This window comes from Eptatretus burgeri, chromosome 13 (genome assembly GCF_056783735.1).
Source record: "Eptatretus burgeri isolate ZD-2024b chromosome 13, Ebu_testis_v1, whole genome shotgun sequence".
Taxonomy (NCBI): domain Eukaryota; kingdom Metazoa; phylum Chordata; class Myxini; order Myxiniformes; family Myxinidae; genus Eptatretus; species Eptatretus burgeri.
The window spans coordinates 58,517,333-58,536,145 of record NC_140973.1 but is presented as its reverse complement, the minus strand read 5'-3'; the positions used below and the strand labels follow the sequence as shown (position 1 = coordinate 58,536,145).

Sequence of the window (18,813 nt, the reverse complement as noted above, 5' to 3'; positions counted from 1 at the left end):
CCCCAACACCTTACACTTGCTCAGGTAAAATTCCATCTGCCAATCTTTTGCCCAATCTATGCAAGTATCAAGACTTTCCTGAATCTGATCACCACCCCCTCTGCTATCCACCTTACCTCCAAGCTTTGTGTCATCTGCAAATTTGGAAAGCTGACTCTTCACTCCGCTATCCAAATCATCGATGTAAATAATGAATAGCATTGGTCCGAGTACTGATCCCTGAGTATGCCACTGCTTACATCCTCCCACTCACAGCCACTCTGTTTCCTGTCACTAAGTCAGTTTGCAATCCAATTAGCTACCTGACCAGCCACTCCACAAGCCCTCACTTTTGGTGGATGAGGGAATGGCAGTGAACATAGTATATCTTGACTTTAAGATGGGATTTGATAAGGTACCACATCGGAGGTTGTTAGCCAATCAGACACTTCTTCATGGAACTCTAAGATTTGTGAAACAGGAACTACCTTTACTTTGATAAACCTGTGTCGACCACCTTTAATTAGTTTGTATTTATTTAAATGGTTACTCATGTGGTCCCTAATTAATGTCTCCACCACCTGCTGCACAACTGAAGTCAAACCAACAGGCCTCTTGTTCCCCAATTCTTCTCTGGATCCTTTATTAAATAATGGTGTCACATTTTAAGCTCTCCAATCCTCCGGTACCTGTCCTGGCTCCAGGGAACTATTGAAAATATCCGTTAACAACTCGCTTGCCTGCTCAGACACTTCCCTCAATGCTCTCGAGTGCATATTATCTGGACCCTGAGCCTCAACTACTCTTCGATTTCCTCGCTGTTCATTTACTTCCTCCACTCCAACCTGGATCTCCTGTAAAATCCCTTCCTCACATCCTTGCGAGATACTCTCAGCTCTTGACAATTCTCCTGATTGTTCTTGTGTAAAAGTTGAAGCAAAATACCTGTTTAATAAGCCTGTCATCTCACTTTCCTCACTCGCCACTCTCACGGTGCTATTCCTCAATGGACCCACACTGGTCCTAACCTGTTCTTTTCCCCTGATATACTTAAAGAAAGCCTTCCTATTATGTTTAATATTCTTAGCCATGTCCTTCTCATATTCTCTTTTGGCTTGCCGAGCTATTTTCTTAACTTGCCTCTGTTTACTCCGATAGTGATATAAATATAACTCCAGTCCTGTTATTTTATGCCAAATAAATACCTTCTGCTTCTCCTTAATAGCGTTCCTTATCTCACTGCTCAACTACCCTGGTCCCTTTCTACTTCTCGTTTTACACCTCATTGGAATGTACTTACTCTGCACTCTACACATTTGGTCCTTGAAGGTTTCCCATTTCTCTGATGCTGATTGTCCTGTTGTTAGAGTCTCCCAATCTACATTACACAACTCTCTCCTCATACCCTCAATGTTTTCCTTCCTGAAATCTAATAGCCTTACTCCACTATCCTGAACTCGAACCCTTAACAGAATCTTTGCACACACAATGTTATGGCCACCTGCTCCGAAATGCTCCCCAACCTCCACATCCTCCACCATATTGTGATCGTTACTTAAAAACACTGCACTCCCCCTAGTGGGCTTCTCTACAAACTGGGTTAAAAAGCATTCCTGAACTAAAACTAGGAAATCCTCATCCGCTCTGCCCTTACCCTGTTTCTGGACCCAATCTATCCCTGGCAAGTTAAAATCCCCCACAATCAATACTCTTCCCTTACCATATGCTTTTTTGAATTCTTCATGCACTCCTCCTTCCTCCCAGAGCCCGATAAAAGCATCCTACCACGATGTTATTGTTTTTACAATCTCTAATCTCCACCCATACAGAATCCTCTACATTAATTGCCTCCTTAATGTCACCCCTTTCTCTTGATGCAATGCTGTCCTTTACCCAGATTGCTACTCTTCCTCATATTCTCTCCTTCCTATCACACCGATACACCTTGTAGCCAAAGTCAGATCTCAGTCAAACAAGTGGTGGATCAAACGGTTCAAACAAGAACATTTTCCCTTGAGCTAGCGTGCTGTTACAATGCAGGATGAACTTTACCTTTCTTCCATCGCATATACCTATCAAATCATGTTGTGTGCCCTTTATCATTGCAATATTGTGTCGTACTTCCTCTACCTCTAACTTGCTTTGAGCAGTAGAAATGAGTTTGTTACCTTACCCAAGAGACCTCAGCGGACACTATATCTTGCGTGCATTCTACGCAAGGTCACCTGCCATGCTTTCTTGAAATGTTCTACATCCTGCTTGTTTTGTCTATCGTGCATTCTATTTCCAAATGATTTTGGCAGTCATGTCTTGTCTATGTCTGGCTGTGAAGCACATAATTAAATCACGTACTTTTACAGCCGATCAGGAACTCCCCATGGCAAGGCATGGTGGCCTCCACTAAAATTAATGGAAATTCATAAAATTGCATTTCTTGCCGAATGGCCATGTACAGTATATATTTCTCACATAGGGATGCAAAGTGAAAGATTTTACAATTTATCAGATATACGGTGGTAATTCATTGTTTTGGAAATTTGAGTTTCCCTGACATTTGAAGAATCATACGTTTCTTAAATCATGATGATTTTAAACTTTTTGATCCATTGGATGATGATCCTGATTTTTCACCTTTCGATGCATCAGATGAGAAATCCTGATTTTAAAGCTTTGACACAATTAGATTACATTATATTCCTGATTTTAATCTGTTCCATTCCTGAATCTGCCATTCCATTCCATTATATTCCTGATTTTCACTTCACCACTGAAGGTGGACAGAGGTTACGTTTGCACCCTTGTCTGTGTGTGTGTGCTTTTCTGTCTGTCTGTCTGTTTGGCTGTGGCAGGATACCTCAAAAAGTTCTGAACGGATTCGGACGAAATTTGGTGGACAGGTTGGGTGCGTGACAAGGATGAATTGATTAGATTTTGGTGAAGATCCGGATCCAGATGAGGATACTACAATTTTTAAAGCGATAATTCACCATTGATAGCAAGAGCCAAAAAAATGATATGCAGCAGGATATTTCAAAAAGTTATGGACAGATTCGGACAAAATTTGGTGGACAGGTTGGGTGTGTGAGAAAAAATGATATGCAGCAGGATGTTTCAAAAAGTTATGGACAGATTCGGACAAAATTTGGTGGACAGGTTGGGTGTGTGAGAAAAAATGATATGCAGCAGAATATTTCAAAAAGTTATGGACAGATTCGGACAAAATTTGGTGGACAGGTTGGGTGTGTGACAAGGACAAATTCATTCAAATTTGGTGAAGATCCAGATTCAGATAGGAGAATTCGATAGATTTTGAAAGTGATTCTTCACTCCTGAGAGATGGGACCAAAAACAATATCGACTATGGAACAGCATTATATTTCAAAAAGTTATGGAAGAGTTATGACAAAACTTGGTGGATGACTTGGATAGGTAACAAGAACAAGTCAATTAAATTTTGGTATGTGACAAGGACGAATAGTCCGATACAGATCCGGCCTATCAGAGGAACACAAAATGTAAACTGTTCAGCGGTTATAAAGTGGTAGTTCTAGTTTTGTCTCTTATTAATTACGCAACACACGAGTACACAAACATCACATGAAACACGACATGAAACTACACAAACACCACAAAAAACAAGTCCTGGCAAGGGTCTGCAATCTCTGATTGCTCTTTTTCTTGTTAACCTTTTGAGCCATTCAATGATATTCCTCATTTTAAACTTTTGATCCATTTGAGGATATTACTTATTTTTTTTAATATTTTGAGCCAAAAGATATTCCTGCTTTATAACCTTTTGATATAGTCAATGATAGTCCTTATTTCTAACCTTAAAGGGGAACCCAAATGCTCAGACCACCTCGCCACTAAGCTATCCCTTGATACCTTACAATGTAGATATGATGTGTCTTTTTGTGATTTGCGATATATTAAGCAAGTCATTTTTGGATTAAAATACGAAATCTTCTTCTTTCCACTTAGCCATGACGTCACACTCAGAAGTCAATCACCATATTCGTACTGTCTTCGGGTTACATCGCGCTATGATTTAACTCAAACGACGAAGAATTTTCCATTTTCCACAAATATGCCGAGTTGATGCATCCTTAGTGGTTGTAGTAATACAAACTGAGATGGTTTCATGCTCCATCAATGGTCAAAAGACCATAAGTTTACCAGAAATTGTACGAGGTTTATCCGAAATACCCGAGTATAGATCAGGCCAAGAAAATGTTCACTTTGGTGCTCGGAACATTTTACAGAGAACTGTTATGAAACAACAAAGATGGCTAGATCTTGTGATTATCCGCCAAGATTGAGAGGGGACACCATCCCCATGATTAAGCGGAAGAAACAGCCGTCGCTCAAAACTGTAACACCATCTCCACCGAACTACCAGCACATGTACTTTTTCTTCCTGTTGCCATTGCCTGTTAGTTACCACAAGAGCACCTGCAAATAATTATCTATCAATGCAAATTTATGCAAGTCAAATAAACCACCATCTACTCTACCGGTCAAAACTTTGAGAACACTCCCATTTTTCCAGTTTTTACTGAAATTTAAGCAGTTTAATGTTTCAATGTACTCTGAAATTAAAGCATAGAACAAATAAACAATTGCAGATGAAAAAGAAATCATGGAATCGTTTTGTTGAACACAATTTAATCTAAATTTTTGACTCATCAAAGCAGCCACCTTTTACAGATATAACAGCCGAACATATTCGTGGCATTCTTTCTACAATGGAAATCAAATATTGTTCGGAAAGTTCTTCCCAACACTGTTGCAGAAGTTCCCACAAATGTGTTGCACTTGTCGGTTGCTTTGCTTTCACCCTTCTGTCCAGTTCATCCCAAACCAGCTTGATTGGTTTTAAGTCTGGAGACTGTGCTGGCCATTTGTGACTTGAAGCCTACCGTCTTGTTCTTTTCTTCTAAGGAAGTCCTGACATAGCCTGGAGGTATGTTTTGGGTCATTATCTTGCTGTAGGATGAACCCCTGACCAACTAGGCGTAGACCGGAAGGTATTGCATGGTGCTGTACAATGCTGTGATCGCCCTTTTGGTTCAGGGTGCCAGTCACTCTGTGCAAGTCACTGACTCTGCATCCAGCAAAAGAGCCACAGATCATCACGCTTCCTCCTCCATGTTTGACAGTTGGTGTCACACACTGAGGAACCATCCTTTCGCCTACTCGATGGTGTACAAAAACCCTGCGTGATGAACCGAAGATTTCGAATTTTGATTCATCGGTCCATAAGACCTTCTTCCAGTTTTCAGTAGTCCACTGGTGGTGCTTCATGGCCCAGGCAAGCCTCTTTTTCTTATTTTGCCATTTTAGCGATGGCTTTCTTACTGCCACTTGATCTGTCAAACCTGCAGCTCCAAGTCTTCTTTTCACAGTTGAAACTGAGACTTCCTTACTTCGACAAGTGTTAAGCTGTGCTTGAAGCTGCTGTCCTGTGAGCCACCTATCATGCAAGTTGTTGACTCTCAGAAACTTATCTTCTGATTGTGTTGTGGCTTTGAGTCTGCCAGACCTCTTCCTGTCAGAGTTTCCTCCAGTTTCCAAGTGCCTTGTGATGGTGTAGCAAACTGTACTCACTGACACCTTGGCTTCTTTGCAATTTCTGTGAAGGAAAGACCGACACTTTTAAAGGTCATAATGGTCTGTCTGTCTTCCTTTGTTAATTGTCTTTTTCTCGCCATTATGAGAGCAATATACTACTTCCTGCAGTGCAATATTGTCCAAATAATGCTTCAGAGGGTGCAGCAACAGTCTGTTCCAACTGCTTTTATACAGACAGAGGGCTTGTAACTAATCAGCAAAAGTTGGGACACCTGTAGGAATTGTTTGCATCAACTTTCAAGGCTTAATTTACTTCTATTGCTGCAGAACAGCTGCAGTTGCTCACCCATTAGCCTACTTGTTCCCTGAAAATACCCTTTTTAACAACTCTGAAATTTACATTATTTTTCAGTTTTTGGTAACCTAAACTTTTTTTTAACCTCTGGCAGTTTTCTGCTTAGCTTTGTGCCATTTCAGGTTATTCACTGGACTTGAACTGCTTAAATTTCAGTAAAAACTGGAAAAATGGGGGTGTTCTAAAACTTTTGACTGTTCGTGTATATATATATATATATATAGTGGAGAGAAAGTATGTATGTATGTATCATCTACTCCTCCGAGAGGATTTGAAGGAGGAAGGTAAAATTTTCAGGGTCTCCCTGCACCACTTCCCATCCACCACCCCCCCCCCCACAATTCCCATCAACCATCATCCCCACAACACCCACTACCACCCCACATCCCCCTCTCCATCCTCCCCCATCAACCACCACCCCCCCCCCCCGAGCACCACTCCCTCCTCCACTGGGGTATGACATCGACAAGGCACGACACAGCATGGATGCAGAATGGACATGGCACGACACAGAACGGACACGGCACGACACGCAAAGGACACAGAACGGACATGGCATGACACAGAACAGACATGGCACGACACAGAACGGACACGGCATGGCATGGATATGGCATGGACTTGACACGGCACGGTGATAGACACAAATGGCATCCCAGGAAAGTATGAAACGGGACAGTCCTGCAACATACAGGACACCTGGTCAGCTTGTGATGGTGGGACAAAGCATTCGTCGCCCATTTTGTCGGCGGTGTTCGAGTATGCCTGGGCGGTGTCGGCTGTCGGGCAATGACGGGTATTCCTGCTCGAGTAATATAACTGATTTATCATTGACTACAAAATCTACATTATAAAAGGAGCCGTGGTTGTCTGTCTGTTTGCAATATTATAACTTGAGAATGGATTAACAGATTTCAATTAATCCAATGATGGTGGATTCAGGAAACTCCCAGGAAGGTTTGTGATGCAAAAACAAACAAACAAAGAAATAAATAAAATAAAGGTCAGTTTGTGCATTGGTATACATGGGCATACGTGGAAAAACTGCAAACTCTAACTTGTGACAGTGGTTATCCCCACATGGAGGATAGGATCTCGCAGAAATCCTTTTTTGTTCTTGCCCCATAGATTAGCCATCGCAGCAAAGATTGGTATTCCCATGAGCAAAGTGATGGCTCTTATATGCCACTCCCTTATAAACCATCAATTGAATGGAAAAACAAACCTACCAATCTGCACTGAACATGCGACCGGCGTTTTCACCTTCACAAACACCTCCATTGTCACCATCTTCATCTGAATCACTCGCACAAGGCTCGAAACGATACGACTCCATAATTCCCCCAACAACGTTTCCATCACTGATTTTGTCTCAAATCGTTTCTTCAACATCCCACTGATCAGTTTCAACACATTGAGAACCTTCAAATTAGCTAATGACGGTGGAATCAATATCAGAATCTGAGCTCAAAATATAGCACACTGTTTCTCAATGTAAGCTGTCATTTGGACCAAGGTGGGTTTTCAATCACAGCAATATTTGTTCTGACGAAATACTTAAGATGGTATCAGCATAAATATCGATGAATTTCAATAGTTATTGAATAAAAGTATAATCACTGACATTTTTGTTTCATGGCAATGGGGTTTCTTATCTTCATACAGGCTCATTCATACAGGTGTTATTAACAAATCAGCTTGGCTGGAACATTATATGGACAATAGGCTGTAACATTATATCATTTACATTTGGACCTGTTAACCTTGAGGAGGGACAAGAGAGAAGTGGGAGAGGGACGATGCTCAGGATAGAGGAGTGTGGAGAGTAAAAACACGTGTGGCACACCCCACAAGAAGGTGCAATTAATTGGATCCTTGAACGTAGTCATCGTAGACGTACATTTGGAACAATTTTTACATCCTTTCAAACGAAACACATTAACATTTACTCTGGGAACACAAAATGGCTTCATTTGATTTCCTGCAGTATCGTAGTATTACGTTGTTATCTAGATATTACTAAAACTCTCATCTTGTATATATGATGTATGTATGTATGTATGTATGTATGTATGTATGTATGTATGTATGTATGTATGTATGTATGCTCTGAAATACAGCCAAAACAGTACACGATACTGCAAAAATTTTCGGCCCACCTTACTCAACATTCTCCTGCAGTGTGCAGTATCAAGTTTCATTCAAATCAGGCAACTAAAAAATTATTTCAAAATTAATTCCCGATTCAGTCAAGTTCTCTTTGGGAGTATTTGATCAATGCAAACAACCTCAGCGGTATAGTTTTCTGGAGCTATCTTTTTTATTTTTATTTTTGAAATGATTTTTCTTATCAACTACTGGCACAACGGGAACCCAACGGGTTCACGGGTCATCCAGTTACAAACAAAATTTAAACTCTCTGCCTATTTGAATGGCAGTTGGTATGTTTCAAATTATACAACAATGTGTATACAAATATATTTTCAAAACGTTTTTGTATCCAGTACTCCGAAGAGTTGTCAATTTTATTCTATACTAATGTCGCCTCGTCGAGAAGCTGTAATTAGTGAATGCAAGCAAATAATTGATTTTGCTGTCAAGAAACACTTCACAGAATAGGAGATTGGCCTAGATTCCTGGAAAGAAATGAAACCAAACAAACAAAAACAGCCCATGTTCCAATTTAGTAACATAAGGTTATTTACCGTGCCCTAAAGCAGACATTTCATTGCCAGGATTCAAGATAAGGGCATTGTGATGGTTTTTTATTCCCTCTCGATGGTTATCCTTGCGAATAACAAATAAATTTGCAGAGATGCCACAAACATTTCTACAGCCAATATGACCGAATACAACTGTAGTTCTCATGAAAGATTGACAGGTGTGAAATAAACTGAAACCTACCTCGTGCAAGAGCCAAGTCAGACAAGCTCGGTGACTGTCATGACAACCGTATGGAGCTGCCTTTGTGACGGGTTTTCAAGTCGATAAAAACAATCACAGTTTATTCACATATACTCGATGTTTGTGAGAAGACTTTGTTCTTGACAAATGCCAATGCAGCAAAACTTTCCTCGTGCTTTGAGAAATGCCATCGCACCAAAGGTTCAACACAATGTTTCAAAAGAATTCTCACTCACGAGCGGTGTCAACATCCCAATTTAAAGTATAATAAAAATGTATTGGCATTGCATTACAGTTCCAATTTTCTATGAGGCACTCATTTAGTGCAACATTTCTCGGGAATCTTTGTTGTTTTGTTTTCTTATAGTTTGAAGGGAGAGTCCTTAATTTGTGGGCAGCATGTGTCTGCTGGTTTCCATCGTTACAGGGAGGGAGACTGTGCCAATGCTGCAGTTCCATCTCTAGGTTAAGGTCAGAATAAGAAATTTGTTGAGGTTGACAGTGATAACTTGCCTACCCTTCGCGAAGAACACTGTGGGATCTTCAACGTCCACTAAATAATGTTGGCAGACGGGACACCTAGTTCAACAATCATCACAGGGATAGCACATACATTGATGAATGATGAATCACCCTGCTTGCAAAATACCAAGATGATAATTTATAGTTGGGTCAGGACTCATACCCACGATAGACAGCTCAAAGGCGAGTCCGCATACCTGCAGGCTATCCTGCTGATCTCAGGGAGAGTTCAACAGATGTAACTCGTGATCTTTCGATACAGACTGGCACCACGCTATGCTCTCCATGCTCTGTCTATGACATCCGAGAATAACTCCACTCTTGGGTCACTGATTTTCTCTACTCTCATAGCTAGCATGTGGCTTTCAATGAAATCCTTTCATATCCTCTCCCCGTCAAGGCTGGAGTGCCCAAGATTGTGTTCTGGGCCCCATTCTATTTCTAATCTTCATTAATGATCTCTGTGACTCTCTGGAAAATCCTCTTTATATATTTGCTGATGACTCCACCCTCTGCAGTGACATCCCTCATCCTTCAGATAGGCAGGAAGCAGCCTCTTCCCTCTCTTCAGCCATTGAAAAAAAATCACAAGCAAGTCAAACACTTGGAATATGTCTTTTAATCCTGACAAATTTCACACTTAAACTCTCTTAGTGTAGCAGCACAGCAAACCTGTTGTGCATTTTGTGATACAAGCACCAAATTTGGCACAAATGTACATTAATATGTAGCGAACATTTTCAGATATTGGGCCACTTGAAATTCTCTCTTTATGTCCGCCATATTGGATTTCAAAATGGCCGCCACTTGAAATCGACATTTGCTATTATCTCTGGACATAATGCAGCTATTGACTTGATTCTGGGATCTAAATGTATGTTTTTGGGGGCAAGGAATCCAATGGTACCATTTTCAACTTAATATTATCTATCACAGTCTGTTATATAATTTTATTTGGAAATGATCTCGGCAAATATTGGATTCAACACAATACTTTGAAAAGAATGTCTTAGTTCTGTAAATGTCTTCGGTATAATACTGACATGCTACATGGTCTAGTATTTGAGGCTAGGTGTACTGGTATCTGAGGCTAGGTATATACCGGTACTGAAGATACGTGTACATAAACAGTGTCATGTTAACAAGTTCAGCATTGCCACAAGTACATGTATGTTGTTGACTCATCGTCATGTGCAGTCCCCTTCACACACACAGAGGGCTGTGCACTGAAGGGCAGCCTTTTTGCACTTGCAGCACCTCACACACCCTTTCTTGCACTTGCAAGAAACCAGCTCAATGCAGCTGTGAGCTGCCTCAGTTAGCCTGGTCCAGTAAGGTGTGTACTGTCCTTCTCCAGTCCTTGACCAACCCCAGTTGGTTGGTGGAGGGAGCTCTGGTGCTGGCAGCAGTATTTGACCCCACACATGTCCACCTTGATACACTGCCCTCTTGACATGTTCCTCCAGAGCTGCCTTCGTTGGAGGGATGAGCCGCACATTGTTCTTCCTTGCGTAGAGTTTCCTCCTGGCCTTGTCAATGTCTGTGCATTTTCTGGTTCGATCATACAACAGGATCATGAATCTCTCGATGATGCGCATTGCATCGTCTGGTATGTCACGAGGTGCAGAGGACAGCAGCAGCAGCGCCTCAGTGAGTTCTGGCAGTACCGTCCAGACTGCCCACGCAGTCTTCTTGCCATGTCTATGAAAACTAGACACAGTGTCGCATCCAGTTAGAGCGTGGAACATTGGCAGTGCACGAGCCTTCTCTCGTCCCAATCCAGCTGCTATTTCGTGAGCTGCTAGGTATCGGAAACTCTGGCCTGTTCCGAATGCCAGCCACAGTTTGTCTTCTGGTTGCAACTCCTGTGCCAGGGACACTGCCAGCACCACAACATCGGTGTCTCCAGTCCAGATGAGTATTGCATGGTGTCCATGCTGGACTGCGTGAGATGCATGCAGCAACATCCGACTGTCAGCTTCTTCATGGTTACATGGGGCGAGTGAGGTCAGATCTGGCAGTAGTGGCTTGCTGAGCACTGCCTCTCCATCAGTAATGACGAGTTGCTTGTCCTCCTGGTCAAACCATTCCATGAGAACTGCTGAGAGGAACCTGAACAGCTCGGTCTTGTTGCTGTCCACTCGTAGGAAGTTCTGCCAGTTTCCTGGTATGGCTGCGGCAGCCACCACACGTCTCCGCACACCATGTTCCCACTTTGCACGTGTACTATCTTTCAGTGAATCAGCAAGGTAAGTATCCCAGACCAGATCCAGGATTGACACTGTTTGCAGCTTCGTGGACATATATGGGATGAAGATCTGTTGTGCATACTCTTCAAAGGTCTTTGCTGCAGCCGGCTTCAGCATCTGGATGATGGCTGCTCCATCAAGCACAATACAGGTCGTGATAGGAGTCTCTGTCTTTGTGTCGGAGACTTCTTCCAAGCATGTGAGGAGATCACTCTTGGTACCAATGCAGAGGCTTCCACCATCAGACAATGCAGGAGGGCATGCCTGATTCTCGTGACAAAAGAACTCCTCAAGGTTTCCATCCCTCATCTGGCAGCCAATGTACAGGCGTGCGAAGAGTTCACGGTCATTCTTGATGGAGGCGAGCTGTTGCTGACCTATGCTCTGGATTCTTGGAGTGGAAGTGCTGAACACCTTCAGCTTGTTACGAGGAATGGGTGCGTCCACTGCCTTTGTTCTGTCCAACAGACACTCTCTGGTGAAAGCCTCGAACTGCTCTTGGCCAATCCTCTTGGCATTCATCACGGTCTCCACAGCAGCAGGATCTGCGATCTCCTTTGTGTCCAGTTTGACTACATCCTGACTCTCCTCGAATGGGTTGCCCATCTCCTCTATGACACCGACGAGAGAGCGAACATCTTTCACAAATGAGGTCTGTACACTTGGCGTCTGATCATGATGACGTGTGTCTGCTGTTTGCCCTCTCCAGTGTTGGTTCCCATCCTGGAATTCTTCGATCACCCTGGCAACTTCTGGTCCCGCAACCATCCAGCGACGTAGGGCACTAGGGTTGTCAGTGAGCCCAACTGCTCCACCGTCTCCTTTGATGCAGGCATTATTCTGCTCATGTGCCTGGTCAATCGGGATTGAAGAGAACACCCTCTGTGTTTTCTGAACGGTGAAGTGGCTTTGCCTGAATTTCCTGGCTACATCTGGGTGTTTGATGGTGAGTTCGGCCATGTCCTTCAGGTGCACTGGTATCCACCTAGCATAGTGGGTGTGATCTAGTGCATGGAACCAGGGGACCAGCTCTGTCAGAGCATCGAGGTATATCATTGTATGTAATTAACTCATTTATGTGGAGTCACAAGGTGATTTAAACACAGCCACACACAAAGAACACAGTTGATGTGGGTCAACACACATGCAGCCTCTCTACTCTTTTATTTGGGTCAGGGCTGTGATTAAAGACATGTAGTGGAGTCATGTTTGTAAACATTGTTAAAGACATGCCACAGTGCATTGTTAAGGAAACAAGACAGATGGAAGCCTATACAAGAAATTTCTGTACTCTAGAAACACAAAAGATGGCTTAAAGGGTCTTGGAAAAGGGGATTATGCATGTTTGGTATTTATTGACAATATGAATGTAATGTTACATAAAATATGCAAATGAAAAACACAAATGAATGGGTCACTTTGTTTCCTAATGGGATATGAATTTATATTTTAGACTGCCAGTATATATGAGCTTGTCTGAGTTGTTACTAGTGATTTATATAGTTTTTTTTAAAATTTATATTTACAGAACTAAGACATTCTTTTCAAAGTATTGTGTTGAATCCAATATTTGCCAAGATAATTTCCAAATAAAATTATATAACAGACTGTGATAGATAATATTAAGTTGAAAATGGTACCATTGGATTCCTTGCCCCCAAAAACATACATTTAGATCCCAGAATCAAGTCAATAGCTGCATTACGTCCAGAGATAATAGCAAATGTAGATTTCAAGTGGTGGCCATTTTGAAATCCAATATGGCGGACATAAAGAGAGAATTTCAAGTGGCCCAATATCTGAAAATGTTCGCAACATATTAATGTACATTTGTGCCAAATTTGGTGCTTGTAGCACAAAATGCACAATTCTTTTGAATATTTGGGCTAAGCCACCCCACTATCTCTGAAAGGACCATCTGGCAAACACTCCCATCTATTTTCTCAACGATCCTCTTGAGGAGGATCAGTCACTCAAACTTGAGGATCACCCATGGTGTACCAAAGTGTATTGAACGCATCAACATCAAGTCAGGTTAAGTATGGGAGCATGCGCCGGAGCAGCGCATCACTGCATCCACTTTCCGCTGGTACTCCAGGGGCCTCGATCTGGCCATCCCCCAGGCAGATACCTGGCCCATCCCCATCTCCTTGAGATGCTGATCAACCTGCTGCAACCACGAGGCACGTGGTCAGCCCATTGGCCTCCTCCACTCATGAGGCGACCTCACTGAGAGAATCTGGTGAGCAGGATCAGCGTCAGGAAAATGAGCCACATGTCCATACAGACACTCAGAGACTATACCAGAACAAATCTCATCTGAGTCTCTCTCAGCAAATGCTCATTAGATACAAAGTCCAACCAGCAATAGCCAAAGATTCTCTGAAGAGATCTGGTACTGAAGGAGTTCAGCTTTTGTCTCACATCCATAGAGCAAGACAGGAAGCACCAAGGACATAAAGACTCACATTTTCGTCCTCCTGCACAGGTACCGACAACGCCACACCATGACTCCTCAGGCCCGATCCGCGATTCCTTAAGCCCAATCCGTGACTCCTTAGGCCTGATCTATAACTCCTCAGACCCGATCCATGACTCCTCAGGCTCGATTCATGACTCCTCAGGTCTGATCCATGACTCCTCAGGCCCGATCCAGATGTCTATAGACTTCCAGTTAACAACATGCAGAGACATGAATATCACTGCCAAGGTAACTGAATCTCTCTGTGACCTCAACATCCTCACCACAACCAGTAACAGACAATATAGCAGCATCAAATATGTCATTGAAAGCCTGGATATTAGTCTTGACCCAGGAGACCCGTAATCCCAGTGGCTCAGACTCTTCATTCAATGCATCCATGACACCCATAAGGTTGTCCAGAGTCTACGCAAAGATGATTGCATCATCTACAAAATCAAGGTCAAGATATTCTGGCATTCCCAAACTGCACCACAGCTAGTGCTCCGACATAATTTAAAATCTCCGACATCCTCCCTTGAATCCAGTCCATACAAGTGCTGGAAAGAGATTTTCACAGATTCCTCGCACATAGGCTTCCTTGTCTGCCCTCAGCGAATGTACAGTTTTAACCCTCAGCTCCCTGAACAGCTCATTTCTGCCATCCAGCCTTGCCCTACCACACTGGTCAATGGTATATATGCAGTGTCCCTTGGGAGACAAAGTTTTTCTTCACCTGATGGTGGGTTCCAAGACACCCACCGGCAACATCAAGGATGATAGTCTTGAAGGCACTCCACAACCCTTCAGGATCAACTGAAAAACCCAGATCCTTTAAACCTTCACCCAACCTGTTTGCAAACTCCTCAGATATTTCATCTCCCTTTCATCAAACTCCCTTTCAACCTTGAGCATGCCAACATCTAGCTTAGACTGGGATAGTACCATCATCTTGGATTTGAGCCACAGCTTCAGAGTTGCTACAACAAGCCTGTGATTGGTGCTGAGGAACTGAGCACTATAGTAGACCCTGCAGTTCTGGAGCAACATCCAACAAGCATGAACCTACAGGGGGAAAAGCATATCTGTAGCACAGCCTCTGTCTCAGCAATTATACAAACAAGCTGACCTAAAACATTTTTTTTAATTGTCAATTTTCTTTGCATTTATAATTATGTGTGTGCTCTCCTTAAGTAACTCAAATCATCTTGCAATAGATGCTTCTCTATTCCCAGCTCTTGATATCAATGACAATATCTACAAGCATTTGTAACTCAGACAGATCAACAGCAAATTGCAGGACAGTCTTTCAGCTTGCCTGGAGGTTTGTCAACAAATTTGTATGACACCACTTTATCCACTGGACAATTTAGGTTCTTGCAAACCAGTTTAGAAACACCTCCACTGTTACATATATCACAATTTTAGTGCATTAATCTCATCACTTTGGTTTCCAAAGCTAGTCGCCGACTGGGCATCCTCCGTCGTGCAATGTCCTTCCTTGGCCCACCTGAGCTCCTGACCTCATACAAAGCTTTCGTCTGCAGCCAGATGGAGTACTGCTCTCCCCTCTGGGATGGTGCTCCCGTCTCTCACCTTTCTCAACTTCACGCTGTGGAAACCAAGACATTAAGGATCATTGGTATCTCCCGCGATGAGGCTACGTCTTTGGGTCTCTCACGCTCTTTCTGCAGGCAGGTTGGTGGTCTTTCTGTCTTCTAGTCTCCTATCCAGCTTCGTCCCTCCCCCTGTTCTGTCTGCGAACTGTTCTCCTCCCCCCCATATTTCCGCAGGGCACTCAAGGTCTGCCAGCAACCCCCTTCTGGTAAAACTAGCAAAATCACGAATCACTGCTCACCTTCATTCTTTCACTCCTCTTTTTCCCCACCTTTGGAACAAACTCCCACACTCTCTTCAATCCCATTCTTCACTCCAGGTCTTCAAAACAGCTGTTCACCACCATCTCTTATCTTCCCCATCCAAAACTACAATCTTTTCTACCCCTGTAAATCCACCCCAAACCCACCTCCTTCAAATTCCCTGCTTTCCTTCCTGAAAGTCCCTGTAGTGTCCATCTTGTATACTCCATGTACCCCACCCCATCCCTCTCCCTTCCACAGATCTCCTCATGTCTCTGTTCCCCACTGTTTTGTCCTTCCCTCTTCCACCCCTTTTGTTGTACATTCTGTGTGTTAGCTCTCATATGAGCCTCGACATTGTATGCAAATAAATATATATATTTTTAATTACATACCATAACCACTTGATATTATTTAGTCTTTTCATTTCCATTCCCATTTTTAAAGGAATTATCATTTGCAATAATATTGTTTGAAATCTGGGTTTGAAATAAATTTTTTACTATTTCTTTCCAAGTCAATAAATTATTTGGTTGCTTGATGGTTACAGCTGCCAAGTGTTGTTTTATTTTAATAGTCTGGTAATGATCTTTTCTGTTCTGCTAAGTGTTTATTGACAACAAAACCAACTGTTTGTGAGCATTCAATAATTCCGGCTCCTTGAAAGGCAACATAAAATAAATAAAATTGACAGCTCGTTAAAGTTTACAAAGTTTTTTTTTTTTGATGTATTTGTTGACACATTATTATTGGACACGGCTCCTTTCAAATTCCATATCCAGGTGATGCATGACGTCATTGCCGGGTGCCGAGTTTTGTTTCTCTCAGGTTTTACTGTTTTCTTGTTAGTATATTGATGACTTCCGTCATCTGTTTGTGTGTTTGTTTGTGTGTGTTTGTTTGTGTGTGTTTGTTTGTTTGGAGGCACGATAACTCAAGAACGGAAGAAGCTGCCAATGTCAAATTACACCACGTGAATCAGGAGGCTGATGGCAAGTGCTGATTAGATTTTGGTCAAAACCTGTCAAAGGTCAAGGTCACAGTGAGGTCAAACATTCGATTTTTGATGGTTTGGTACAGATAACTCGAGAACGGAAGAAGTTACCAATGTCAAATTACACCACATGATTCAGGAGGGTGATGGCTAGTGCTGCTTAGATTTTGGTCAAAATCGGTCAAAGCTCAAGGTCACAGTGAGGTCACACATTCGATTTTTGATGGTTTGGAACAGAATCATCGTAGAAACTTCTGGTTTGCGTCGCTACCTTCTCTCGAGACAGCTTTTATTAGACAAGGTCAGAGGTCAAGTTGACGATTTCGTAAGTACCAGTCTATGACTGCTTGTTTGTTTGTTTGTAGGCACGATAACTCAAGAACGGAAGAAGCCACTAATGTCAAATTACACCACGTGATTCAAGACGGTGATGGCTAGCGCTGATGAGATTTTGGTCAAAATCGGTCAAAGGTCAAGGTCACAGTGAGGTCAAACATTCGATTTTTGATGGTTTGGTACAGAATCATCGTAGAAACTTCTGGTTTGCATCGCTACCTTCTTGAGAGACAGCTTTTATTGGACAAGGTCAGAGGTCAAGTTGACGATTTCGTAAGTACCAGTCAATGACTGCTTGTTTATTACATACGAAATCTAAAGATTTCAAAAGTATATTGATCACTTCCGGACTCTGTTTGTGTTTGTAGGCACAATAACTCAAGAACGGAAGAAGCAACAAATGTCAAATTACACCACGTGGTTCAGGAGGGCGATGGCTAGCGCTGCTTAGATTTTGGTCAAAATTGGTCAAAGGTCAAGGTCACAGTGAGGTCAAACATCCAAAAAATGATAACTCGAGAACAGAAGAAGCTACCAATGTCAAATTACACCACGTGAATCAGGAGGGTGATGGCAAGCGCTCATTAGATTTTGGTGAAAATCGGTCAAAGGTCAAGGTCACGGTGAGGTCAAACATCCAAAACATTAGATTTTTCATGCTTTGGTACAGAATCATCGTAGAAACTTCTGGTTTGCGTCGCTACCTTCTCCAGAGACAGCTTTTATTAGACAAGGTCAGAGGTAAAGTTGACGATTTCGTAAGTACCAGTGTATGACTGCTTGTTTATTTATTTGGCATGGGGGGCGGTGCACTTTGAATGCACCTCTACTTGTATACTGTACTTTTAAAAACACCACCGCCAGTCTAATTAGCAGACAGTTTAAATTGTGTTTGTAAGAATAATGTAATACTGTACTATGATACTGTAGTAATTCAAATGATGCCATTTTGTGTTCCCCAAATAAATTTAAATGAGTATTGTTTTGAAAGGACATAAAAATTGATCCAAATGAAAGTCAACTCTGACTACATTCAAAGACACAAGGCCTTTAAGATCATGGGAAACTCTTACAACAAAGCTCAGTCAATGGACCTATCACTTTCCCATCGCAGACAGGCCAGTGGTCTCTCTGTCTTCTACGACCTCCTTTCTGGTTTTGCGCCCTCTGCTCTTTCCGTGCTTTAGCCCCATTAGGCTTCTATGGGGCGCATATGGTCCAACATACACCCCTTTCCAGTGAAACTCCCAAAATCCAGAATCACTACTCACCTCCACTCATTTGTTCCTTGTTTTTTTCCTGCCTGTGGAACCAACTTCCACATTCTCTTCAATCCTATTCCTCCCTCTGGGTCTTCAAAACAGCTCTTCACCACCATCTCAGATCATCCCCCAAGCAAAACCATGATATTTTTCTACCCCTGTTAACCCCTCCCCATCCCCAAGCCCACCTCTTTCCAAATTTCCAGTCTTTCCTTCCTGGGAGTTTGCTTCTGTATCCATCTTGTCCACGCCATGCATCTCCCCCCCCCACCCCTCATTCTTCCCCACATCCCTTATTTGTGAAAGTCTCTCTATATTTTG

At 42.5% G+C, this 18,813-nt stretch overlaps 1 protein-coding gene across 1 annotated transcript in view; it reads right to left on the bottom strand.

The window, feature by feature from the left end:
• LOC147014566 (polypeptide N-acetylgalactosaminyltransferase-like 6) overlaps nucleotides 1-18,813 on the bottom strand; it is a 223,130-nt gene that overhangs the window by 6,977 nt on the left and 197,340 nt on the right. The gene's annotated exons all lie outside the window — the stretch shown is intronic.